Genomic DNA, 25,454 nt, shown 5'->3' with positions numbered 1-25,454 from the left:
GTACGTGCTGTTGACAGCCTACCCCGAAATCAAACAGGAACATGGATTTTGTGAAATCTGTTGTGAATGTATAGGAATGTTTTTACAATTGTATAACTGCCTTCATTTTACTGGACCCCATGAAGAGTAGCTGCTGCAGCTAAAGGGGATCCACAATAAATACAAATACATACCCAATGCACCATGATAACACATGTATCAACTTGTTTTGACACATCACATGGGATATGACAGTTCCTGATTCTGAGATACTGTAAATCAACAGACCTTGAGAGGAGATTAAACATCATCTGTTGATCGATTTCACAGGTTTGTGGTGGTTTCTAAGCATTCTACATGTGTTGGGGAAGGAGGGTGGGATCTCTCCAGAGCATCTAATTACATCAATCATGACTTGCCATGCATGTGATATGAGATAATGTTATGCACCACATAAATATACATTGCCTAAGGCTGCAGTGCTATACTCCATGGAGACCGTGCTCAATGTTCATTTTACATGATGGATATATGCTACTCCATTTCATACAATCAATCATCAATCAATCAGTACAATTTATTTATAAAGCCCTTTTTACATCAGCAGATGTCACAAAATGCTTTTTCCGACACCCAGCTTAAAACCTCAAATAGCATGCAATGCAGATTTAGAAGCACAGTGGCTAGGAAAAACTCTCTAGAAAAACAGGAACCTAGGAAGAAACCTAGAGAGGAACCAGGCTCTGAGGGCTGGCTCGTCCTCTTCTGGCTCTGCCGGTGGAGATTATAAGCGTACATGGCCATTAAGGCCAGATCGTTCTTCAAGTAAAGTCAACAAAATAATGTGGTTACAGAGGGTGCAACAGGTCAGCACCTCCGGAGTAATTGTCAGTTGGCTTTTCATAGCCGAACATTCAGAGGTCGAGACAGCAGGTGTGGTAGAGAGAGAGAGGGAGACGGAGGGAGAGAGGGAGAGAGAGAGCGAAGATCAAAACAGCAGGTCCATGACAAGGTATCACGTCTGGAGAACACACATGCCTCTTCATGTGATACATGATGTTTGGCTGTGCTAAGTGTTATCTTATGGGTTTGGTGATTGTTCTATGTGAAGCCGTATTCTGCATTGCATCATGGAATGTGATGTGAAATCCCTGGGCCTATGGCTGTTGAAGCTACTCCACTGCACTGCCCTTCTCCCCCGATTGCTCAGTTTGGCCTGGCGGCCAGCTCTAGGAAGAGTCTTGGGGGTTCCAAACTTCTTCCGTTTAAGAATGATGGAGGCCACTGTGTCCTTGGGGACCTTCAATATTGCAGAAACATTTTGGTACCCTTCACCAGATCTGTGTCTTGACACAATCATGTCTCTGAGCCTTATGGACAATTCCATCGACCTCATAGTTTGGTTTTTGCTCTGACATACACTGTCAACTGTTGGACCTTATATTTTCAACATACAGAAAACATCTCAGAGGGTTGATCTAGCTGCAGATAGCTAATTCTCCTCTATGTGTTTTCCCCTTGCTGCTAATAAGCTCTTACCAATCTAACTAAATTAATTGAGAACATCTGGTTATCTGACAGTCTATGCAGCAACTATTGTATTGGAGTCAAGCTCTGGTTATTTTATTTATTTTCCTAGACAAGTCAGTTCAGAACAAATTCTTATTTACAATGACAGCTTAGGAACAGTGAGTTAACTACCTTGTTCAGGAGCAGAACGTCCATATTTTTACATGGTTAGCTCAGGGATCTGACCTAGCAACCTTTCAGTTACTGGCCCAACACTCTAACCACAAGGCTACCTGCTGCCCCAAGTCCTGCCAACTCAAAAACTGCACAATAAATGTGTAACCAAGTGGAACTAGTGCATTTCTCTGAGAAAAGCTGCTTCAGTTTTACCAATCTTCCAAAACACTTGAAATTCTTGTAAAATAATGTGCATTTATTTGATCAAATAGACTTTGAAAGGGTAGACATGCAGAAATTCCTCTTGTCAAAAGTCTTGCTGTTACAAAAGTAGTTATTCATGCAGCGTAACAGGTTACAGGTTCTTCTTGGTGAAGCGCCTGAATGGCTTCATCATTGCTGAAAAGACCCTGACAATCAAGGATCGTTTTTTGACAGGCTGAGATATGGAGGGAGAAACCTCTCCAACGGGAGCTAGAAACACAAGAGAAATGGATGGGGTAAGAGAGAGTGAGAGAGGGATGCAGTATAGTAACATTGAAAAATAACAGTGCTATGAGTTTGGTAGCCATACCTATGTTTCTAACACACACCTAAACAAAACTACAAGCTATAGCAGAGCTCTAAAACATCCTTACCTATGCAATGTCTGTCAGTAGAGGGAATCGCAGTCTGTTCCTGGACTGAATGGCAGTCCTTTTTGTTTCCTCTCTTGGAACGCTAACAGAAGAAAGGTAAAGAAAATGGTACAGAGAATAAATAAATAAATGGAACACTTCTGAATCCAAGGCAACAATTTAGTGATGAATAAAACATATTTATTTCATGTATTTGTCTTATCATAGCCACATCAATAACATCAGCACCTAACTGGAACAAAAAACAAACGCTGACTCCCTGCTATACCTTGAAGTTGATCCTGAGTTTGGTCATTGAAAAGCAAAGGAAGCTCCTTCTTGCTTTCTGCTCAGCCCCCCTCTCTGTCTCAGCCTGGTCTGATGGGTTTGTTGCAGCAGAAGCTGGTTTTGACGCCTCCTTGCATCCCTGTACCAGCTGCTGGGTCAAGGACTTGACCAGGACTCTGTCAAATGCAGGGTCCTGGGAGGAAATAGCTGCTTGCAGGGTGTTATAAGAGCCAAACTCCTCCATGAGGTTTTTATGTACACCTCTGAACACCCTTCGGATGTTCAGGTTCTGGGAATATGCCTGTGTCCTGGAGAATCTGGATGCAGCACAGAACTCAGACAGGATTTGTCTGATGAGTTGCTGACATGTTTCTGTCAGATCTGCTGCCTGTTGGGAGGGTCCATCTAGTGCTGAGGGTCTGATCACCGATAGCAACCTTATCACCAGTATGGTGACAAAACAGATGCCATCATCTTTGCTGGAGTCCATCAAGTACTGCAATGGGAATGCAGTGGCACTGCTGATGTCCGGGGTGATTAAGAGCTCCCTCAGATGGCCAGAGCTGCTGGGGATGCACACCTCCTTCTCTTCAATGTCAATCCCATCTCCCTTTGGTACCAAAGAGGTTCCCTTGCTGGTGAAAGACAGAGTGGAGGATCGAAAAGAGGCTTTAGCACTCGGCGGTCGACTGCTGTCAGTCATTGGACTGTCACGATGCAGGGGTTCATCTGTGTGTGCCATCATCTTTGCCTTTAGGTCACTTGAAGAAATCTCTGGCATTTTAGAGACCCTGGTGTCGATGCAGGAGCTCCTGACGATGGGGCAGGTCAGATCAAAAGGCACTTGGTCAGGGATGGGAGTGCCAGGGAGGTTGATCTCTAACTCACACTCTGACCTAGGACCCTTTGAAGAGCTGGACAAGGAACTACAACCATTTAAAGAAGTGGACAAAGATGAACAGGTTCTAGGGATGTCTTGGCAGACTTGTTCACTGTCATCCTCACTTTTCTCAACCTCCTTCAGCATAGTTCCTAACATATCATTGATCTGAAGGAGCTCCCTGGAATCCTTCATTCGCCCTGAGTTTGAGATTTCACTCTGGATAGCAATCAGGATTTCCCCAAGGGTCTCTTTGGAAGAAGCATTTTCTGTCCTTTCGGATCCGGATGGCTTCAGCCCTGTGAAGAAATCCTTAAGTGTGTTCTTCATACTGACGCAGATGGTCTTAGCTGTTGACCAAAGCTTCTCCTCTGATATTTTAACACTCAATTCAGTATCATCCAGTTGGGAGCCCCCGTGGGAGCACTGCGAAACTCTCCCACTTTTTTCCAGTAGCACAGTGTCAGTGGACTCATTTTTCTGGGAAATAGTCGCCATTCCTTTGACAAAGGTTTCCACTAATACAGAGGCTGTATTCTCAGAGGACATGGAGGACATGGATTCTGAAAGGACATGGATCTCTGATGGTGAGCTAGATGATAAGCCAGCCTGCAGACTTTTCTGAAGACCAGTATGGCTGATCTGTGTGATAAAGGAATGACTGGATCTCATCAGCACTTTACTCACTGCCTCTTCTGCCTGAGTCTGGAAGTCATTGCTAGAGAGCTTCTTAATGCTCTGAATCAGACTAGTAGAGGACTCTGTGATTCTGACACTCTCTTCTGAGCTCAGTTGAGAATATTGAGTACTCACGCTCAAGTCTTCATTGGGTGAGGGTGACTGGGAAATAGTATAGTCATCGAGCTTTGATAGGACACCATCAACAAACCAACAAGCCTCTAGGGACTCATCAGATGAACTGACAACGGCCAAGGATTTACTCTCCACTTTTGATAACTCTGACTTGTAGATGGAAAAAACACTGCTAAGAACTTCTTGAGTACTGGTATCCAGATTGGAGCGACAGAGAGCTGGTATTGGTTGGCTCTCACTGGGAACTCTACTAAGTTCGGTGCTGGGTAACTGGACTTCAACAGTTGAAACAGTTGCCTTTTCCAGGGTTTCTGAAGACTCCTGAAGAGAAGCATCCTTAGCCACACCTTCTTCTCGAGTGGATAGAGTTAAAAGGTCCCTCAGCTTTGCTCGTATACGGCCGTAGAGTGTGCGGGCTAGAGAGAAGGTTATCATCTGTGAAGATCCTGTTTTGTGGTCATTTACAGGAACTGGCCAATCAACTGCTTCACATGTGCCTTCAAATGATGCTATCGTCTCCATGCCTCCCACAAATGCCTTAACAATCACTGTGGCAGTGGAGGTTACAGATGTCAGGGCTGTGCAGCTGGTATTCAGGGGGGCTTCAGTAAGGCTAGGAGCAGCACTAGAAGGCCTAGAGGAAGGAACCATGCCAGAAGAGCTGCTGACTTTCCTTGTAAGGATGGTGCTCACCGCCTTCAGGGCTTTAGACTGAAAGTCGGGGCTAGAGAGGGTCTGAATCTTTCTGGCCACCACACTGGTAGAGGATCCAGTCTCTTTGAGAAAGTGAGTGGTCCCTTCTTTCCCAGATGGACACTCAACATCAAGGTCACATTGAAGATTGGTCAGAAATCTAGACCCCAAGATTGTCATCTTCTTGGCCAGATCCAATAGGATGTTGAAGTCCTGTGCCATTTTGTCCATTGTGCCGACAATGGCATCCAGCACATCATCGGTCACAGGGTCCATGAGGGGCTCGATAAACCCTACCCACTCTGGCTCAGACGTTTGGCTCTGTAGCTCGGCCAGAATCTGCACCGAGGCTACCCGAATGACCTCCTTGCCTGCTGCTATGTCCTGACTGTCCATAGGGGGGCAACTCCCCGGGCTGGCCTGAATGGCCACTGAGAGGCCAGAGTTAAGCTGGTGTACCACCTCCCCCACGATAGCACAGCTCAACTCGAAGGAGCTGGAGGAGGTGGGGTTGGAGTGACCCTCAACCAGGGATATCAGGAGGCTCTCTTCCGTTACCCCAAAAAGAGCCTTCAGAGGCTCCTCCATGAGGGGAGCCTCTCTAGTTGCAGGCAAGCTGTGCAATGAGGTCTGGGACCTTGAAGATAAACACACAATCACCACTTATGCCATGCAAATGTGACCAACTGTATCTAATCTGGGTCATTAGTGAGCCTGAAAACCAAATTAGAGCAATGATGGATTACATCTCATACCACCGTAGTTCTAGAAGCCGAAAGCCAACTGACACAATTTTTTTGCCTGATTTTTATGTTTGTACAACATCAGAATATGATTAATTCTGAAAGACATGTACCTGATCTATTTATTCATAGATGACATTATGGCTTACCCAGTTAAAAATGACTTTCACCTGGACCCACCCCTCCGTGGCAACATTTCTGACCAGAACTTAAAACTACAAGGTGTGAATTCCAAGTTAATAATTTATGATAAGTATGGGTCAGGTCTTGCAATTATTAAGTTGAAATATTGCTGTGAACATACCTCTTAGGCGAACAGCATGGTGATGAGGTTCTGCAAGTGGATTTTTGGCGGCACCCTGCACTGCCATTCCTCCTCCTCTCCTTGGTCCAGTAGTTCATCTCACTGATCAGCAGCCTTTTCTCTCTCTCATCCAGACTGTCTAAGGAATCCTCAGAGCACTGGGATTCTGGGGAGGTTGCCCCACTCCTCAGGTTCACCCCCATGATACGAGCTAGCGCTGGTAGGAGAATGCGGAGGGCTGTCTGGGTCACGACTTTAACAATCTTCAGACACAGCATGGAGAGCTGCTCGAATGTGAGCTATGGCCAACAAACAGAGTAATGTTTTTGTCAATCAAGTAATTCCATGACACCATTCCCTATATAGCGCACAACTTTTGACCAGAACCTTATGTGGAGAGACTTACGTTATTTTTCATGCCATGCTGAATCACTCTCCATTGGCTAGAGAAAAGAAAAGAAAGGAAACATATTGTACCTGCACACTGCTGTTGAGTTAGTGGAGTCACTAGATAGCCATGTTAGGGAAAATAAACGTGTATTTAATTAAGCTATTAGCAAGTACATGAGACATTTTGTTCTTGATTTACAGGAAGAGTTAGGGGTGTGGCTACAGTGATGTTAGGGTTAGGTGTAGTGTTTGAAATCCCCTTTGTGGTTAGAAGGTGCACTATGACTATAAATTGTTGTATGTGAGGTTGGAAAAAGACATGGGACTTGCTCATCAGTTAGACTCCTCAGGAAGGAGAGGAGGATTGGGGCACAGCATGTCTCAATCTTGAGAGAAGGCATTAGAGTCCTCTAGCCTCCTTCTCCAGCTGCTCAATGATAGATCCCCTATCCCGGAAACCACACCCGGGTGTCTGAGAAGACTCTGGGAAACCGCAAAGAGAAATCTAAAGTTGAATCTGAACGTGATCCCTAATTTCCTTCACCTTTAGTGATTTGATTGCACTGGACAGGTAAAAGCACATCTCTCTGCGGCCCTCCACTATATTGCTTTCACCTATATAGATACTATCTTCTCAGATTAGTGCTGATGAATTTGAACACAACCTGCACCCAACATGAAGTAATCTCAGACCTGCACCAATGCTGCTGTCCTCCTCCACGGAAGTCTTCTTGGCACAGCCACTGGACTTACGTTTAGCCTACATGACAACAGATTATAGGTCTTATAGCAGATCTAAGGTCAGTGTAGCGTCTCTTCCTAATGCTTTAAGGCTAGGATTTAGTGATAGTAAACTAATCCTAGATCTGTGCCTAAATAGGCAGAGCATGTGTAAAGGACAGCATATTTCATACCTTGCCTCCTGTCCTGTTCTTGTTGGTCTCATGTGTCTCTGTTTCGTCCTTCATATTCTCCACAACCTTATTTTGGTCATCCGGGGATCCTCCCATTTCACGCTCTGGTGGATAATTGAGAGGTCAATATCAATCCTAGGTTGTGACTTTGTGAAAGAACTTATTCGCTCCTATTTTAAACAAAACGGCAATAGTGGTCAAATTTCAGTCCATGGATCAAACCAGTGAGACCTACTGCTGTGTTAGTGACCTACTATATTGTTAGCAATTTCTCCTCTAAACTCAAAATAGGCTAAATGAACCATACCTTGCTGTCATCTGACATGATGTGTTGCTTATTGTTGTAGGCTGTTTAGAGGAAATACTAATACCTCCTTTGAAAAAACGTCAGTGAACCATCGGCAAACAACTGAAGTGAATATGAATGTCCTTGAATTATGCCAAAGCATTGTTGAATACTCGATTCCGATTGGCTGAAGCCAGAGCATTCTCCAAAGATGACATACACACATGATGTCACAATTAGGCCTAAGTCTAATGTCTATATGAATTGTCAATGTAATTAGAAAACAAATCAAAGCTTGTCAAAGTTCTGCCGAACGAAAATATGTCTAAGTGCACGTTTTTGCGTTTAATTTATGGTTTATCATGCATCGTCATTCATCACCATGCACAAAAACGTAACTCGCTGCCATCCATTAGCTATAATTCTGAGGTTGCAAAGCTGCAAAACTAGGACGTGCAATAAATAATAACCACTTGCAGAATTATTTCAAATCAAAGATGTTCAAGGGGGCTTGAACTATTTCAGCACTGTGGAGCTGCCCGCTGCATAGAGCTGACACGTTTCTTGGCGTCAGGGGACTGTGCCATGGTGCTGAAATGTTGCGAGTCTGGGCAGCACCTGAGACCGCGGCATGGTGCTGAAATGGAGCAGGGCTCAGTTCTATGGATATCTCATGCGGATTTTCCTGCTAGCCTATGTATCACGACACTATAATTACATTATTTTCATCCATCCGTCAACACAAATGGCATGTCAACGTTTCCCAAATAATAATGCAATGAAGCCGAGCCGAGATGTATGGTTCTTCATCCAGAGGACGAAGCACCACTGTATCATCTAAAACCTTCAGAGAGATCCCTTAAAACTATAGTGTAAATTCTCCACGGCTGTTATGGTAGCTAGGTTAATTTAGCGAGACATGGACAAATCCAACACAGAGCGTTTCTACTGAGTCCTGCTTAGAGGTGACTGACCGTTATGTTGCTAGTTGTAATGACGCTTTTAAAACAAGAATAGTTATTTGTAATTGCTCTGGGAGCTAATTATTGCAGAGCCCAGCTACACATCCTGCTCGCTGGGCTCATTATGGACAGCCAATGAGCAGTTCAGGTGAAAAAGTCAGCTAGATCTGATCCCTATAACATACATGATACTAGGATCCTGTAGCAACCTGCCGGCCTACACAATCCTCCACGGCACGAATGCTACACGCGCAATATGGTATGCTAACATCCCACAACAATTCCCCAATTGGAATTACTTGCCTAAACTTCCAATCATACTTATTTTCTAATATCAACCATAGTTTCTGCACTTAAGGCAGACTTGCCATTAGAACAAGATGGAATTAGGACAACTGTAAAGCTCATTAAACGGAGGCTAAAATGAACCTTACCTGGCTGTCGTCAGCCATTATGTGTAGCTCGTTAATTAAGGCTCTGCGCCTCTGATACTGCAGCTGTTCTGTAACTGTTAAACTAGTCTAATCGTATTCGTTGAAAACCGGTCAGTGAACCGTCCTCAAACACAATGAACTGATGTCAATATGGACATTAACCTTCACATAAAGATATCAAATACATGACGTCAGATATGCTTAGAGGTATTGTTGACTTGATCAGAATACATATCATAGTGTCACAGTACGTGCTGTTGACAGCCTACCCCGAAATCAAACAGGAACATGGATTTTGTGAAATCTGTTGTGAATGTATAGGAATGTTTTTACAATTGTATAACTGCCTTCATTTTACTGGACCCCATGAAGAGTAGCTGCTGCAGCTAAAGGGGATCCACAATAAATACAAATACATACCCAATGCACCATGATAACACATGTATCAACTTGTTTTGACACATCACATGGGATATGACAGTTCCTGATTCTGAGATACTGTAAATCAACAGACCTTGAGAGGAGATTAAACATCATCTGTTGATCGATTTCACAGGTTTGTGGTGGTTTCTAAGCATTCTACATGTGTTGGGGAAGGAGGGTGGGATCTCTCCAGAGCATCTAATTACATCAATCATGACTTGCCATGCATGTGATATGAGATAATGTTATGCACCACATAAATATACATTGCCTAAGGCTGCAGTGCTATACTCCATGGAGACCGTGCTCAATGTTCATTTTACATGATGGATATATGCTACTCCATTTCATACAATCAATCATCAATCAATCAGTACAATTTATTTATAAAGCCCTTTTTACATCAGCAGATGTCACAAAATGCTTTTTCCGACACCCAGCTTAAAACCTCAAATAGCATGCAATGCAGATTTAGAAGCACAGTGGCTAGGAAAAACTCTCTAGAAAAACAGGAACCTAGGAAGAAACCTAGAGAGGAACCAGGCTCTGAGGGCTGGCTCGTCCTCTTCTGGCTCTGCCGGTGGAGATTATAAGCGTACATGGCCATTAAGGCCAGATCGTTCTTCAAGTAAAGTCAACAAAATAATGTGGTTACAGAGGGTGCAACAGGTCAGCACCTCCGGAGTAATTGTCAGTTGGCTTTTCATAGCCGAACATTCAGAGGTCGAGACAGCAGGTGTGGTAGAGAGAGAGAGGGAGACGGAGGGAGAGAGGGAGAGAGAGAGCGAAGATCAAAACAGCAGGTCCATGACAAGGTATCACGTCTGGAGAACACACATGCCTCTTCATGTGATACATGATGTTTGGCTGTGCTAAGTGTTATCTTATGGGTTTGGTGATTGTTCTATGTGAAGCCGTATTCTGCATTGCATCATGGAATGTGATGTGAAATCCCTGGGCCTATGGCTGTTGAAGCTACTCCACTGCACTGCCCTTCTCCCCCGATTGCTCAGTTTGGCCTGGCGGCCAGCTCTAGGAAGAGTCTTGGGGGTTCCAAACTTCTTCCGTTTAAGAATGATGGAGGCCACTGTGTCCTTGGGGACCTTCAATATTGCAGAAACATTTTGGTACCCTTCACCAGATCTGTGTCTTGACACAATCATGTCTCTGAGCCTTATGGACAATTCCATCGACCTCATAGTTTGGTTTTTGCTCTGACATACACTGTCAACTGTTGGACCTTATATTTTCAACATACAGAAAACATCTCAGAGGGTTGATCTAGCTGCAGATAGCTAATTCTCCTCTATGTGTTTTCCCCTTGCTGCTAATAAGCTCTTACCAATCTAACTAAATTAATTGAGAACATCTGGTTATCTGACAGTCTATGCAGCAACTATTGTATTGGAGTCAAGCTCTGGTTATTTTATTTATTTTCCTAGACAAGTCAGTTCAGAACAAATTCTTATTTACAATGACAGCTTAGGAACAGTGAGTTAACTACCTTGTTCAGGAGCAGAACGTCCATATTTTTACATGGTTAGCTCAGGGATCTGACCTAGCAACCTTTCAGTTACTGGCCCAACACTCTAACCACAAGGCTACCTGCTGCCCCAAGTCCTGCCAACTCAAAAACTGCACAATAAATGTGTAACCAAGTGGAACTAGTGCATTTCTCTGAGAAAAGCTGCTTCAGTTTTACCAATCTTCCAAAACACTTGAAATTCTTGTAAAATAATGTGCATTTATTTGATCAAATAGACTTTGAAAGGGTAGACATGCAGAAATTCCTCTTGTCAAAAGTCTTGCTGTTACAAAAGTAGTTATTCATGCAGCGTAACAGGTTACAGGTTCTTCTTGGTGAAGCGCCTGAATGGCTTCATCATTGCTGAAAAGACCCTGACAATCAAGGATCGTTTTTTGACAGGCTGAGATATGGAGGGAGAAACCTCTCCAACGGGAGCTAGAAACACAAGAGAAATGGATGGGGTAAGAGAGAGTGAGAGAGGGATGCAGTATAGTAACATTGAAAAATAACAGTGCTATGAGTTTGGTAGCCATACCTATGTTTCTAACACACACCTAAACAAAACTACAAGCTATAGCAGAGCTCTAAAACATCCTTACCTATGCAATGTCTGTCAGTAGAGGGAATCGCAGTCTGTTCCTGGACTGAATGGCAGTCCTTTTTGTTTCCTCTCTTGGAACGCTAACAGAAGAAAGGTAAAGAAAATGGTACAGAGAATAAATAAATAAATGGAACACTTCTGAATCCAAGGCAACAATTTAGTGATGAATAAAACATATTTATTTCATGTATTTGTCTTATCATAGCCACATCAATAACATCAGCACCTAACTGGAACAAAAAACAAACGCTGACTCCCTGCTATACCTTGAAGTTGATCCTGAGTTTGGTCATTGAAAAGCAAAGGAAGCTCCTTCTTGCTTTCTGCTCAGCCCCCCTCTCTGTCTCAGCCTGGTCTGATGGGTTTGTTGCAGCAGAAGCTGGTTTTGACGCCTCCTTGCATCCCTGTACCAGCTGCTGGGTCAAGGACTTGACCAGGACTCTGTCAAATGCAGGGTCCTGGGAGGAAATAGCTGCTTGCAGGGTGTTATAAGAGCCAAACTCCTCCATGAGGTTTTTATGTACACCTCTGAACACCCTTCGGATGTTCAGGTTCTGGGAATATGCCTGTGTCCTGGAGAATCTGGATGCAGCACAGAACTCAGACAGGATTTGTCTGATGAGTTGCTGACATGTTTCTGTCAGATCTGCTGCCTGTTGGGAGGGTCCATCTAGTGCTGAGGGTCTGATCACCGATAGCAACCTTATCACCAGTATGGTGACAAAACAGATGCCATCATCTTTGCTGGAGTCCATCAAGTACTGCAATGGGAATGCAGTGGCACTGCTGATGTCCGGGGTGATTAAGAGCTCCCTCAGATGGCCAGAGCTGCTGGGGATGCACACCTCCTTCTCTTCAATGTCAATCCCATCTCCCTTTGGTACCAAAGAGGTTCCCTTGCTGGTGAAAGACAGAGTGGAGGATCGAAAAGAGGCTTTAGCACTCGGCGGTCGACTGCTGTCAGTCATTGGACTGTCACGATGCAGGGGTTCATCTGTGTGTGCCATCATCTTTGCCTTTAGGTCACTTGAAGAAATCTCTGGCATTTTAGAGACCCTGGTGTCGATGCAGGAGCTCCTGACGATGGGGCAGGTCAGATCAAAAGGCACTTGGTCAGGGATGGGAGTGCCAGGGAGGTTGATCTCTAACTCACACTCTGACCTAGGACCCTTTGAAGAGCTGGACAAGGAACTACAACCATTTAAAGAAGTGGACAAAGATGAACAGGTTCTAGGGATGTCTTGGCAGACTTGTTCACTGTCATCCTCACTTTTCTCAACCTCCTTCAGCATAGTTCCTAACATATCATTGATCTGAAGGAGCTCCCTGGAATCCTTCATTCGCCCTGAGTTTGAGATTTCACTCTGGATAGCAATCAGGATTTCCCCAAGGGTCTCTTTGGAAGAAGCATTTTCTGTCCTTTCGGATCCGGATGGCTTCAGCCCTGTGAAGAAATCCTTAAGTGTGTTCTTCATACTGACGCAGATGGTCTTAGCTGTTGACCAAAGCTTCTCCTCTGATATTTTAACACTCAATTCAGTATCATCCAGTTGGGAGCCCCCGTGGGAGCACTGCGAAACTCTCCCACTTTTTTCCAGTAGCACAGTGTCAGTGGACTCATTTTTCTGGGAAATAGTCGCCATTCCTTTGACAAAGGTTTCCACTAATACAGAGGCTGTATTCTCAGAGGACATGGAGGACATGGATTCTGAAAGGACATGGATCTCTGATGGTGAGCTAGATGATAAGCCAGCCTGCAGACTTTTCTGAAGACCAGTATGGCTGATCTGTGTGATAAAGGAATGACTGGATCTCATCAGCACTTTACTCACTGCCTCTTCTGCCTGAGTCTGGAAGTCATTGCTAGAGAGCTTCTTAATGCTCTGAATCAGACTAGTAGAGGACTCTGTGATTCTGACACTCTCTTCTGAGCTCAGTTGAGAATATTGAGTACTCACGCTCAAGTCTTCATTGGGTGAGGGTGACTGGGAAATAGTATAGTCATCGAGCTTTGATAGGACACCATCAACAAACCAACAAGCCTCTAGGGACTCATCAGATGAACTGACAACGGCCAAGGATTTACTCTCCACTTTTGATAACTCTGACTTGTAGATGGAAAAAACACTGCTAAGAACTTCTTGAGTACTGGTATCCAGATTGGAGCGACAGAGAGCTGGTATTGGTTGGCTCTCACTGGGAACTCTACTAAGTTCGGTGCTGGGTAACTGGACTTCAACAGTTGAAACAGTTGCCTTTTCCAGGGTTTCTGAAGACTCCTGAAGAGAAGCATCCTTAGCCACACCTTCTTCTCGAGTGGATAGAGTTAAAAGGTCCCTCAGCTTTGCTCGTATACGGCCGTAGAGTGTGCGGGCTAGAGAGAAGGTTATCATCTGTGAAGATCCTGTTTTGTGGTCATTTACAGGAACTGGCCAATCAACTGCTTCACATGTGCCTTCAAATGATGCTATCGTCTCCATGCCTCCCACAAATGCCTTAACAATCACTGTGGCAGTGGAGGTTACAGATGTCAGGGCTGTGCAGCTGGTATTCAGGGGGGCTTCAGTAAGGCTAGGAGCAGCACTAGAAGGCCTAGAGGAAGGAACCATGCCAGAAGAGCTGCTGACTTTCCTTGTAAGGATGGTGCTCACCGCCTTCAGGGCTTTAGACTGAAAGTCGGGGCTAGAGAGGGTCTGAATCTTTCTGGCCACCACACTGGTAGAGGATCCAGTCTCTTTGAGAAAGTGAGTGGTCCCTTCTTTCCCCAGATGGACACTCAACATCAAGGTCACATTGAAGATTGGTCAGAAATCTAGACCCCAAGATTGTCATCTTCTTGGCCAGATCCAATAGGATGTTGAAGTCCTGTGCCATTTTGTCCATTGTGCCGACAATGGCATCCAGCACATCATCGGTCACAGGGTCCATGAGGGGCTCGATAAACCCTACCCACTCTGGCTCAGACGTTTGGCTCTGTAGCTCGGCCAGAATCTGCACCGAGGCTACCCGAATGACCTCCTTGCCTGCTGCTATGTCCTGACTGTCCATAGGGGGCAACTCCCGGGCTGGCCTGAATGGCCACTGAGAGGCCAGAGTTAAGCTGGTGTACCACCTCCCCCACGATAGCACAGCTCAACTCGAAGGAGCTGGAGGAGGTGGGGTTGGAGTGACCCTCAACCAGGGATATCAGGAGGCTCTCTTCCGTTACCCCAAAAGAGCCTTCAGAGGCTCCTCCATGAGGGGAGCCTCTCTAGTTGCAGGCAAGCTGTGCAATGAGGTCTGGGACCTTGAAGATAAACACACAATCACCACTTATGCCATGCAAATGTGACCAACTGTATCTAATCTGGGTCATTAGTGAGCCTGAAAACCAAATTAGAGCAATGATGGATTACATCTCATACCACCGTAGTTCTAGAAGCCGAAAGCCAACTGACACAATTTTTTTGCCTGATTTTTATGTTTGTACAACATCAGAATATGATTAATTCTGAAAGACATGTACCTGATCTATTTATTCATAGATGACATTATGGCTTACCCAGTTAAAAATGACTTTCACCTGGACCCACCCCTCCGTGGCAACATTTCTGACCAGAACTTAAAACTACAAGGTGTGAATTCCAAGTTAATAATTTATGATAAGTATGGGTCAGGTCTTGCAATTATTAAGTTGAAATATTGCTGTGAACATACCTCTTAGGCGAACAGCATGGTGATGAGGTTCTGCAAGTGGATTTTTGGCGGCACCCTGCACTGCCATTCCTCCTCCTCTCCTTGGTCCAGTAGTTCATCTCACTGATCAGCAGCCTTTTCTCTCTCTCATCCAGACTGTCTAAGGAATCCTCAGAGCACTGGGATTCTGGGGAGGTTGCCCCACTCCTCAGGTTCACCCCCATGATACGAGCTAGCGCTGGTAGGAGAATGCGGAGGGCTGTCTGGGTCACGACTTTAACAATCTTCAGACACAGCATGGAGAGCTGCTCGAATGTGAGCTATGGCCAACAAACAGAGTAATGTTTTTGTCAATCAAGTAATTCCATGACACCATTCCCTATATAGCGCACAACTTTTGACCAGAACCTTATGTGGAGAGACTTACGTTATTTTTCATGCCATGCTGAATCACTCTCCATTGGCTAGAGAAAAGAAAAGAAAGGAAACATATTGTACCTGCACACTGCTGTTGAGTTAGTGGAGTCACTAGATAGCCATGTTAGGGAAAATAAACGTGTATTTAATTAAGCTATTAGCAAGTACATGAGACATTTTGTTCTTGATTTACAGGAAGAGTTAGGGGTGTGGCTACAGTGATGTTAGGGTTAGGTGTAGTGTTTGAAATCCCCTTTGTGGTTAGAAGGTGCACTATGACTATAAATTGTTGTATGTGAGGTTGGAAAAAGACATGGGACTTGCTCATCAGTTAGACTCCTCAGGAAGGAGAGGAGGATTGGGGCACAGCATGTCTCAATCTTGAGAGAAGGCATTAGAGTCCTCTGAGCCTCCTTCTCCAGCTGCTCAATGATAGATCCCCTATCCCGGAAACCACACCCGGGTGTCTGAGAAGACTCTGGGAAACCGCAAAGAGAAATCTAAAGTTGAATCTGAACGTGATCCCTAATTTCCTTCACCTTTAGTGATTTGATTGCACTGGACAGGTAAAAGCACATCTCTCTGCGGCCCTCCACTATATTGCTTTCACCTATATAGATACTATCTTCTCAGATTAGTGCTGATGAATTTGAACACAACCTGCACCCAACATGAAGTAATCTCAGACCTGCACCAATGCTGCTGTCCTCCTCCACGGAAGTCTTCTTGGCACAGCCACTGGACTTACGTTTAGCCTACATGACAACAGATTATAGGTCTTATAGCAGATCTAAGGTCAGTGTAGCGTCTCTTCCTAATGCTTTAAGGCTAGGATTTAGTGATAGTAAACTAATCCTAGATCTGTGCCTAAATAGGCAGAGCATGTGTAAAGGACAGCATATTTCATACCTTGCCTCCTGTCCTGTTCTTGTTGGTCTCATGTGTCTCTGTTTCGTCCTTCATATTCTCCACAACCTTATTTTGGTCATCCGGGGGATCCTCCCATTTCACGCTCTGGTGGATAATTGAGAGGTCAATATCAATCCTAGGTTGTGACTTTGTGAAAGAACTTATTCGCTCCTATTTTAAACAAAACGGCAATAGTGGTCAAATTTCAGTCCATGGATCAAACCAGTGAGACCTACTGCTGTGTTAGTGACCTACTATATTGTTAGCAATTTCTCCTCTAAACTCAAAATAGGCTAAATGAACCATACCTTGCTGTCATCTGACATGATGTGTTGCTTATTGTTGTAGGCTGTTTAGAGGAAATACTAATACCTCCTTTGAAAAAACGTCAGTGAACCATCGGCAAACAACTGAAGTGAATATGAATGTCCTTGAATTATGCCAAAGCATTGTTGAATACTCGATTCCGATTGGCTGAAGCCAGAGCATTCTCCAAAGATGACATACACACATGATGTCACAATTAGGCCTAAGTCTAATGTCTATATGAATTGTCAATGTAATTAGAAAACAAATCAAAGCTTGTCAAAGTTCTGCCGAACGAAAATATGTCTAAGTGCACGTTTTTGCGTTTAATTTATGGTTTATCATGCATCGTCATTCATCACCATGCACAAAAACGTAACTCGCTGCCATCCATTAGCTATAATTCTGAGGTTGCAAAGCTGCAAAACTAGGACGTGCAATAAATAATAACCACTTGCAGAATTATTTCAAATCAAAGATGTTCAAGGGGGCTTGAACTATTTCAGCACTGTGGAGCTGCCCGCTGCATAGAGCTGACACGTTTCTTGGCGTCAGGGGACTGTGCCATGGTGCTGAAATGTTGCGAGTCTGGGCAGCACCTGAGACCGCGGCATGGTGCTGAAATGGAGCAGGGCTCAGTTCTATGGATATCTCATGCGGATTTTCCTGCTAGCCTATGTATCACGACACTATAATTACATTATTTTCATCCATCCGTCAACACAAATGGCATGTCAACGTTTCCCAAATAATAATGCAATGAAGCCGAGCCGAGATGTATGGTTCTTCATCCAGAGGACGAAGCACCACTGTATCATCTAAAACCTTCAGAGAGATCCCTTAAAACTATAGTGTAAATTCTCCACGGCTGTTATGGTAGCTAGGTTAATTTAGCGAGACATGGACAAATCCAACACAGAGCGTTTCTACTGAGTCCTGCTTAGAGGTGACTGACCGTTATGTTGCTAGTTGTAATGACGCTTTTAAAACAAGAATAGTTATTTGTAATTGCTCTGGGAGCTAATTATTGCAGAGCCCAGCTACACATCCTGCTCGCTGGGCTCATTATGGACAGCCAATGAGCAGTTCAGGTGAAAAAGTCAGCTAGATCTGATCCCTATAACATACATGATACTAGGATCCTGTAGCAACCTGCCGGCCTACACAATCCTCCACGGCACGAATGCTACACGCGCAATATGGTATGCTAACATCCCACAACAATTCCCCAATTGGAATTACTTGCCTAAACTTCCAATCATACTTATTTTCTAATATCAACCATAGTTTCTGCACTTAAGGCAGACTTGCCATTAGAACAAGATGGAATTAGGACAACTGTAAAGCTCATTAAACGGAGGCTAAAATGAACCTTACCTGGCTGTCGTCAGCCATTATGTGTAGCTCGTTAATTAAGGCTCTGCGCCTCTGATACTGCAGCTGTTCTGTAACTGTTAAACTAGTCTAATCGTATTCGTTGAAAACCGGTCAGTGAACCGTCCTCAAACACAATGAACTGATGTCAATATGGACATTAACCTTCACATAAAGATATCAAATACATGACGTCAGATATGCTTAGAGGTATTGTTGACTTGATCAGAATACATATCATAGTGTCACAGTACGTGCTGTTGACAGCCTACCCCGAAATCAAACAGGAACATGGATTTTGTGAAATCTGTTGTGAATGTATAGGAATGTTTTTACAATTGTATAACTGCCTTCATTTTACTGGACCCCATGAAGAGTAGCTGCTGCAGCTAAAGGGGATCCACAATAAATACAAATACATACCCAATGCACCATGATAACACATGTATCAACTTGTTTTGACACATCACATGGGATATGACAGTTCCTGATTCTGAGATACTGTAAATCAACAGACCTTGAGAGGAGATTAAACATCATCTGTTGATCGATTTCACAGGTTTGTGGTGGTTTCTAAGCATTCTACATGTGTTGGGGAAGGAGGGTGGGATCTCTCCAGAGCATCTAATTACATCAATCATGACTTGCCATGCATGTGATATGAGATAATGTTATGCACCACATAAATATACATTGCCTAAGGCTGCAGTGCTATACTCCATGGAGACCGTGCTCAATGTTCATTTTACATGATGGATATATGCTACTCCATTTCATACAATCAATCATCAATCAATCAGTACAATTTATTTATAAAGCCCTTTTTACATCAGCAGATGTCACAAAATGCTTTTTCCGACACCCAGCTTAAAACCTCAAATAGCATGCAATGCAGATTTAGAAGCACAGTGGCTAGGAAAAACTCTCTAGAAAAACAGGAACCTAGGAAGAAACCTAGAGAGGAACCAGGCTCTGAGGGCTGGCTCGTCCTCTTCTGGCTCTGCCGGTGGAGATTATAAGCGTACATGGCCATTAAGGCCAGATCGTTCTTCAAGTAAAGTCAACAAAATAATGTGGTTACAGAGGGTGCAACAGGTCAGCACCTCCGGAGTAATTGTCAGTTGGCTTTTCATAGCCGAACATTCAGAGGTCGAGACAGCAGGTGTGGTAGAGAGAGAGAGGGAGACGGAGGGAGAGAGGGAGAGAGAGAGCGAAGATCAAAACAGCAGGTCCATGACAAGGTATCACGTCTGGAGAACACACATGCCTCTTCATGTGATACATGATGTTTGGCTGTGCTAAGTGTTATCTTATGGGTTTGGTGATTGTTCTATGTGAAGCCGTATTCTGCATTGCATCATGGAATGTGATGTGAAATCCCTGGGCCTATGGCTGTTGAAGCTACTCCACTGCACTGCCCTTCTCCCCCGATTGCTCAGTTTGGCCTGGCGGCCAGCTCTAGGAAGAGTCTTGGGGGTTCCAAACTTCTTCCGTTTAAGAATGATGGAGGCCACTGTGTCCTTGGGGACCTTCAATATTGCAGAAACATTTTGGTACCCTTCACCAGATCTGTGTCTTGACACAATCATGTCTCTGAGCCTTATGGACAATTCCATCGACCTCATAGTTTGGTTTTTGCTCTGACATACACTGTCAACTGTTGGACCTTATATTTTCAACATACAGAAAACATCTCAGAGGGTTGATCTAGCTGCAGATAGCTAATTCTCCTCTATGTGTTTTCCCCTTGCTGCTAATAAGCTCTTACCAATCTAACTAAATTAATTGAGAACATCTGGTTATCTGACAGTCTATGCAGCAACTATTGTATTGGAGTCAAGCTCTGGTTATTTTATTTATTTTCCTAGACAAGTCAGTTCAGAACAAATTCTTATTTACAATGACAGCTTAGGAACAGTGAGTTAACTACCTTGTTCAGGAGCAGAACGTCCATATTTTTACATGGTTAGCTCAGGGATCTGACCTAGCAACCTTTCAGTTACTGGCCCAACACTCTAACCACAAGGCTACCTGCTGCCCCAAGTCCTGCCAACTCAAAAACTGCACAATAAATGTGTAACCAAGTGGAACTAGTGCATTTCTCTGAGAAAAGCTGCTTCAGTTTTACCAATCTTCCAAAACACTTGAAATTCTTGTAAAATAATGTGCATTTATTTGATCAAATAGACTTTGAAAGGGTAGACATGCAGAAATTCCTCTTGTCAAAAGTCTTGCTGTTACAAAAGTAGTTATTCATGCAGCGTAACAGGTTACAGGTTCTTCTTGGTGAAGCGCCTGAATGGCTTCATCATTGCTGAAAAGACCCTGACAATCAAGGATCGTTTTTTGACAGGCTGAGATATGGAGGGAGAAACCTCTCCAACGGGAGCTAGAAACACAAGAGAAATGGATGGGGTAAGAGAGAGTGAGAGAGGGATGCAGTATAGTAACATTGAAAAATAACAGTGCTATGAGTTTGGTAGCCATACCTATGTTTCTAACACACACCTAAACAAAACTACAAGCTATAGCAGAGCTCTAAAACATCCTTACCTATGCAATGTCTGTCAGTAGAGGGAATCGCAGTCTGTTCCTGGACTGAATGGCAGTCCTTTTTGTTTCCTCTCTTGGAACGCTAACAGAAGAAAGGTAAAGAAAATGGTACAGAGAATAAATAAATAAATGGAACACTTCTGAATCCAAGGCAACAATTTAGTGATGAATAAAACATATTTATTTCATGTATTTGTCTTATCATAGCCACATCAATAACATCAGCACCTAACTGGAACAAAAAACAAACGCTGACTCCCTGCTATACCTTGAAGTTGATCCTGAGTTTGGTCATTGAAAAGCAAAGGAAGCTCCTTCTTGCTTTCTGCTCAGCCCCCCTCTCTGTCTCAGCCTGGTCTGATGGGTTTGTTGCAGCAGAAGCTGGTTTTGACGCCTCCTTGCATCCCTGTACCAGCTGCTGGGTCAAGGACTTGACCAGGACTCTGTCAAATGCAGGGTCCTGGGAGGAAATAGCTGCTTGCAGGGTGTTATAAGAGCCAAACTCCTCCATGAGGTTTTTATGTACACCTCTGAACACCCTTCGGATGTTCAGGTTCTGGGAATATGCCTGTGTCCTGGAGAATCTGGATGCAGCACAGAACTCAGACAGGATTTGTCTGATGAGTTGCTGACATGTTTCTGTCAGATCTGCTGCCTGTTGGGAGGGTCCATCTAGTGCTGAGGGTCTGATCACCGATAGCAACCTTATCACCAGTATGGTGACAAAACAGATGCCATCATCTTTGCTGGAGTCCATCAAGTACTGCAATGGGAATGCAGTGGCACTGCTGATGTCCGGGGTGATTAAGAGCTCCCTCAGATGGCCAGAGCTGCTGGGGATGCACACCTCCTTCTCTTCAATGTCAATCCCATCTCCCTTTGGTACCAAAGAGGTTCCCTTGCTGGTGAAAGACAGAGTGGAGGATCGAAAAGAGGCTTTAGCACTCGGCGGTCGACTGCTGTCAGTCATTGGACTGTCACGATGCAGGGGTTCATCTGTGTGTGCCATCATCTTTGCCTTTAGGTCACTTGAAGAAATCTCTGGCATTTTAGAGACCCTGGTGTCGATGCAGGAGCTCCTGACGATGGGGCAGGTCAGATCAAAAGGCACTTGGTCAGGGATGGGAGTGCCAGGGAGGTTGATCTCTAACTCACACTCTGACCTAGGACCCTTTGAAGAGCTGGACAAGGAACTACAACCATTTAAAGAAGTGGACAAAGATGAACAGGTTCTAGGGATGTCTTGGCAGACTTGTTCACTGTCATCCTCACTTTTCTCAACCTCCTTCAGCATAGTTCCTAACATATCATTGATCTGAAGGAGCTCCCTGGAATCCTTCATTCGCCCTGAGTTTGAGATTTCACTCTGGATAGCAATCAGGATTTCCCCAAGGGTCTCTTTGGAAGAAGCATTTTCTGTCCTTTCGGATCCGGATGGCTTCAGCCCTGTGAAGAAATCCTTAAGTGTGTTCTTCATACTGACGCAGATGGTCTTAGCTGTTGACCAAAGCTTCTCCTCTGATATTTTAACACTCAATTCAGTATCATCCAGTTGGGAGCCCCCGTGGGAGCACTGCGAAACTCTCCCACTTTTTTCCAGTAGCACAGTGTCAGTGGACTCATTTTTCTGGGAAATAGTCGCCATTCCTTTGACAAAGGTTTCCACTAATACAGAGGCTGTATTCTCAGAGGACATGGAGGACATGGATTCTGAAAGGACATGGATCTCTGATGGTGAGCTAGATGATAAGCCAGCCTGCAGACTTTTCTGAAGACCAGTATGGCTGATCTGTGTGATAAAGGAATGACTGGATCTCATCAGCACTTTACTCACTGCCTCTTCTGCCTGAGTCTGGAAGTCATTGCTAGAGAGCTTCTTAATGCTCTGAATCAGACTAGTAGAGGACTCTGTGATTCTGACACTCTCTTCTGAGCTCAGTTGAGAATATTGAGTACTCACGCTCAAGTCTTCATTGGGTGAGGGTGACTGGGAAATAGTATAGTCATCGAGCTTTGATAGGACACCATCAACAAACCAACAAGCCTCTAGGGACTCATCAGATGAACTGACAACGGCCAAGGATTTACTCTCCACTTTTGATAACTCTGACTTGTAGATGGAAAAAACACTGCTAAGAACTTCTTGAGTACTGGTATCCAGATTGGAGCGACAGAGAGCTGGTATTGGTTGGCTCTCACTGGGAACTCTACTAAGTTCGGTGCTGGGTAACTGGACTTCAACAGTTGAAACAGTTGCCTTTTCCAGGGTTTCTGAAGACTCCTGAAGAGAAGCATCCTTAGCCACACCTTCTTCTCGAGTGGATAGAGTTAAAAGGTCCCTCAGCTTTGCTCGTATACGGCCGTAGAGTGTGCGGGCTAGAGAGAAGGTTATCATCTGTGAAGATCCTGTTTTGTGGTCATTTACAGGAACTGGCCAATCAACTGCTTCACATGTGCCTTCAAATGATGCTATCGTCTCCATGCCTCCCACAAATGCCTTAACAATCACTGTGGCAGTGGAGGTTACAGATGTCAGGGCTGTGCAGCTGGTATTCAGGGGGGGCTTCAGTAAGGCTAGGAGCAGCACTAGAAGGCCTAGAGGAAGGAACCATGCCAGAAGAGCTGCTGACTTTCCTTGTAAGGATGGTGCTCACCGCCTTCAGGGCTTTAGACTGAAAGTCGGGGCTAGAGAGGGTCTGAATCTTTCTGGCCACCACACTGGTAGAGGATCCAGTCTCTTTGAGAAAGTGAGTGGTCCCTTCTTTCCCAGATGGACACTCAACATCAAGGTCACATTGAAGATTGGTCAGAAATCTAGACCCCAAGATTGTCATCTTCTTGGCCAGATCCAATAGGATGTTGAAGTCCTGTGCCATTTTGTCCATTGTGCCGACAATGGCATCCAGCACATCATCGGTCACAGGGTCCATGAGGGGCTCGATAAACCCTACCCACTCTGGCTCAGACGTTTGGCTCTGTAGCTCGGCCAGAATCTGCACCGAGGCTACCCGAATGACCTCCTTGCCTGCTGCTATGTCCTGACTGTCCATAGGGGGGCAACTCCCCGGGCTGGCCTGAATGGCCACTGAGAGGCCAGAGTTAAGCTGGTGTACCACCTCCCCCACGATAGCACAGCTCAACTCGAAGGAGCTGGAGGAGGTGGGGTTGGAGTGACCCTCAACCAGGGATATCAGGAGGCTCTCTTCCGTTACCCCAAAAAAGAGCCTTCAGAGGCTCCTCCATGAGGGGAGCCTCTCTAGTTGCAGGCAAGCTGTGCAATGAGGTCTGGGACCTTGAAGATAAACACACAATCACCACTTATGCCATGCAAATGTGACCAACTGTATCTAATCTGGGTCATTAGTGAGCCTGAAAACCAAATTAGAGCAATGATGGATTACATCTCATACCACCGTAGTTCTAGAAGCCGAAAGCCAACTGACACAATTTTTTTGCCTGATTTTTATGTTTGTACAACATCAGAATATGATTAATTCTGAAAGACATGTACCTGATCTATTTATTCATAGATGACATTATGGCTTACCCAGTTAAAAATGACTTTCACCTGGACCCACCCCTCCGTGGCAACATTTCTGACCAGAACTTAAAACTACAAGGTGTGAATTCCAAGTTAATAATTTATGATAAGTATGGGTCAGGTCTTGCAATTATTAAGTTGAAATATTGCTGTGAACATACCTCTTAGGCGAACAGCATGGTGATGAGGTTCTGCAAGTGGATTTTTGGCGGCACCCTGCACTGCCATTCCTCCTCCTCTCCTTGGTCCAGTAGTTCATCTCACTGATCAGCAGCCTTTTCTCTCTCTCATCCAGACTGTCTAAGGAATCCTCAGAGCACTGGGATTCTGGGGAGGTTGCCCCACTCCTCAGGTTCACCCCCATGATACGAGCTAGCGCTGGTAGGAGAATGCGGAGGGCTGTCTGGGTCACGACTTTAACAATCTTCAGACACAGCATGGAGAGCTGCTCGAATGTGAGCTATGGCCAACAAACAGAGTAATGTTTTTGTCAATCAAGTAATTCCATGACACCATTCCCTATATAGCGCACAACTTTTGACCAGAACCTTATGTGGAGAGACTTACGTTATTTTTCATGCCATGCTGAATCACTCTCCATTGGCTAGAGAAAAGAAAAGAAAGGAAACATATTGTACCTGCACACTGCTGTTGAGTTAGTGGAGTCACTAGATAGCCATGTTAGGGAAAATAAACGTGTATTTAATTAAGCTATTAGCAAGTACATGAGACATTTTGTTCTTGATTTACAGGAAGAGTTAGGGGTGTGGCTACAGTGATGTTAGGGTTAGGTGTAGTGTTTGAAATCCCCTTTGTGGTTAGAAGGTGCACTATGACTATAAATTGTTGTATGTGAGGTTGGAAAAAGACATGGGACTTGCTCATCAGTTAGACTCCTCAGGAAGGAGAGGAGGATTGGGGCACAGCATGTCTCAATCTTGAGAGAAGGCATTAGAGTCCTCTGAGCCTCCTTCTCCAGCTGCTCAATGATAGATCCCCTATCCCGGAAACCACACCCGGGTGTCTGAGAAGACTCTGGGAAACCGCAAAGAGAAATCTAAAGTTGAATCTGAACGTGATCCCTAATTTCCTTCACCTTTAGTGATTTGATTGCACTGGACAGGTAAAAGCACATCTC

The 25,454-nt window shown here is 44.5% G+C and overlaps 3 long non-coding RNA genes across 3 annotated transcripts; all 3 read right to left on the bottom strand.

The window, feature by feature from the left end:
* Positions 1-1,920: 1,920 nt before the first annotated feature.
* LOC135549941 (uncharacterized) lies at positions 1,921-6,308 on the bottom strand. The gene is made up of 3 exons (XR_010457048.1): positions 6,004-6,308; positions 2,304-2,385; positions 1,921-2,139 (listed from the first exon to the last, which is right to left on the bottom strand). It is a non-coding gene; the product is annotated as an uncharacterized LOC135549941 (long non-coding RNA).
* Positions 6,309-11,156: 4,848 nt separating this feature from the next.
* Positions 11,157-15,542, bottom strand: LOC135549893 (uncharacterized). Its single transcript, XR_010457037.1, has 3 exons — positions 15,238-15,542; positions 11,540-11,621; positions 11,157-11,375 (listed from the first exon to the last, which is right to left on the bottom strand). It is a non-coding gene; the product is annotated as an uncharacterized LOC135549893 (long non-coding RNA).
* A 4,850-nt stretch (positions 15,543-20,392) lies between these two features.
* Positions 20,393-24,782, bottom strand: LOC135549847 (uncharacterized). The gene is made up of 3 exons (XR_010457033.1): positions 24,478-24,782; positions 20,776-20,857; positions 20,393-20,611 (listed from the first exon to the last, which is right to left on the bottom strand). It is a non-coding gene; the product is annotated as an uncharacterized LOC135549847 (long non-coding RNA).
* Positions 24,783-25,454: the final 672 nt, after the last annotated feature.

The sequence above is a fragment of the Oncorhynchus masou genome, chromosome 1, assembly GCF_036934945.1.
Source record: "Oncorhynchus masou masou isolate Uvic2021 chromosome 1, UVic_Omas_1.1, whole genome shotgun sequence".
Taxonomy (NCBI): domain Eukaryota; kingdom Metazoa; phylum Chordata; class Actinopteri; order Salmoniformes; family Salmonidae; genus Oncorhynchus; species Oncorhynchus masou.
The sequence above is the reverse complement of the archived record's forward strand: the minus strand, read 5'-3'. Positions and strand labels throughout refer to the sequence as shown.